Source organism: Zalophus californianus, chromosome 3, assembly GCF_009762305.2.
Source record: "Zalophus californianus isolate mZalCal1 chromosome 3, mZalCal1.pri.v2, whole genome shotgun sequence".
Lineage (NCBI taxonomy): Eukaryota > Metazoa > Chordata > Mammalia > Carnivora > Otariidae > Zalophus > Zalophus californianus.
Genome location: NC_045597.1, coordinates 125152828 through 125155391, shown reverse-complemented (window position 1 = coordinate 125155391; position 2564 = coordinate 125152828). Strand labels below are relative to the sequence as shown.

Genomic DNA, 2564 nt, shown 5'->3' with positions numbered 1-2564 from the left:
CCCTCAAAAAGTCAATGTCATAGAGAAAAAAAAAAATCCTAGATTTGTTCCAGATTAAGAGAAGCTTAAAAAAAGAAAAGACATAATAATCAAATGCAATGATTTAACATTGATTGCATTACTTTGAAGAAATCACTATAAAAAGCATTTTGAGGACAAGTGAGGAAACATTAATAGGAACTGGAGTATTAGATGATATTAGGGAGATATTATTACTTTCCCTAAGTGATAATGGTGTTGAGGCTGATAGAAAAATACTTACTTTTAGAAGAAGGATTTCAACGAATTTAAAGGCTACATTATTCAGAATCAAGAAAACAGAACTTGGGACCGCCTGGACAGCATCCACCCTGCAAGCATAAGGCCCCTGTCCTCACGGGTCTATACCACCACCACTTCACCATGGATGATGATATGCTGTGCTCATGGTCAACAATAACTCCCACACGTGCAAGGCCGACCTTGCAGACCACAAAGCCCCCCAGGCCGTCTTCCCCCTATCGTGGTGCCCCTGGCCCCAGAGCGTTATGGTGGGCATGGGCCAGAAGGACTCCTACATGGGCTACGAGGCCCAGAGCATGAGGGGCAACCTGACCCCTGAAGTGCCCCATCGAGCACGACATGGAAAAGATCTGGCGCCACACCTTCTACAACAAGCTGTGTGTGGCCTCTTAAGGAGCAGCCCATGCTGCTGAGTGGCTACAGCTTCACCACCACTGCTGAGCAGGAAATTGTGTGTGACATCAAGGAGAAGCTGTGCTATGTCGCCCTAGACTTCGAGCAGGAGATGGCCACCAGAGCGTCCAGCTGTCCCCTGGAGCAAAGCCGTGATTTCCCGGATGGGGAGGCCATCAACATTGGCATCGCCATCTGTTCTGCTGCCCCGAGGAGCTCTTCCAGACTTCCTTCCTAGACACCCAATCCTGTGGCATCCTCGAAACTACCTTGAACTCCAACATGAAGTGTGACATCGACAACCAGAAGGACCTCGAGGTCAACACGGGGCTATCTGGTGGCACCACCATGGCCCCGGCATTGCTGACAAGATGCAAGCCATCACCACCCTGGCGCCCAACCTGATGAAGATAAAGATCATTGCACCACCTGAGCTCAAGTGCTCTGTGTGGATCGGCGGCTCCATCCTGGCCTTGCTGTCCACCTTCGAGCAGATGCGGATCAGCAAGCAAACAGGAGTATGACAAGTCCTGCCCCTCCATCGTCCACCACAAGTGCTTCTAGGTGGAATCACTGCATTACACCCTTTTTTGACAAAACCTAACTTGCACAGAATGCGAGATGAGATTGGAATGGCTTTATTTGTTCATTTGTTTCTTTTAATTTGTTTTGTGTTGGTTTTGGTTTTGGATTTTTTGGTGGGGGTTTTGCTTGTTTTGTTTTTTGGCACTTGACTCAGGATTTAAAAACTGGAACGGTGAAGGTGACAACAGTTGGTTGGAGCAAGTATCCCTAAAGTTCTATGATGTGGCAGAGGACTGATTGTACATTGCTCTCTTTTTTTAATAGTCATTCCAAATATCATGAGATGCATTGTTACAGGAAGTCCCTTGCCTTCCAAAAACAACCCCATTTTTCCCTGAAGAGAAGGACTACTCTTCCCCAGAGTCCACACAGGAGAGGGTGATGCCATTGCTTTTGTGTAAATTATGTAGTCCGATTTTTTTTAATCTTCACCTTAATACTTGTTCTTTTTGTTTTATTTTGAATGGTCTGCCATCATGGTTCCCCTCTTTGTTCCCCCAGCTTGAGGTGTATGAAGGTTTTTGGTCTCCCTGGGAGTGCAGTTGAGGCATGGAGGCAGCCAGGGCTTACCTGTACACGGACTTGAATCCAGTTCAGTAAAGAGCACACCTTAAAGGAAAGAAGAAAGAAAGAAAAGAAAGAAAGAAAGAAAGAAAGAAAGAAAGAAAGAAAGAAAGAAAGAAAGAAAGAAAGAAAGAAAGGAAGGAAGGAAGGAAGGAAGGAAGGAAGGAAGGAAGGAAGGAAGGAAGGAAGGAAGAAAGAAAGAAAGAAAGAAAGAAAGAAAGAAAGAAAGAAAGAAAGAAAGAAAGAAAGAAAGAAAGAAAGAAAGAAAGAAAGAAAGAAAGAAAGAAAGAAAGAAAGAAAAGAAAACCTCACAAAAAAAAAGGGAGTTCAAAAGGGGGATTCAACACAAGGGACTGGTTAAAAATGTGTTGGCAGAGTTGAAACGGCAAACAAGACAAAAAGAGGCAATCCAGGTAGTAACAAAAACAGAAAGCCACTGCTACCTTTTGAGTTGGAGGAACAATGGGAGGAAGTGGTGTCATCGAAGCCCAGGAGCCAGGGCTGTCCAGTGGGACTTGACAGGGGCTCGCCAATGGAAGTTTGGACCATGGAGAAAGGGGCTGTTTGACAGACACTGCCAAAGACACTTCCCAAAGGGCAGTAGAAATATCCTGTCTTTTCTTCTCTTCTTACCATCTTATCTCCAGTCCTTGCTCCCCATTGGCCAAAACCTAAACAGAACCTAGTCACCAGAGAGTATAGGAAACTGAGTTTGCCGGCACTGGCTCTCTGAGATACAG

General features: G+C 45.2%; 1 pseudogene; it reads left to right on the top strand.

Annotated features, from left to right (window-relative positions):
• The first annotated feature begins 425 nt into the window (after positions 1–425).
• Positions 426–1239, top strand: LOC113920368 (annotated as a pseudogene).
• The last annotated feature ends 1325 nt before the right edge of the window (positions 1240–2564 follow it).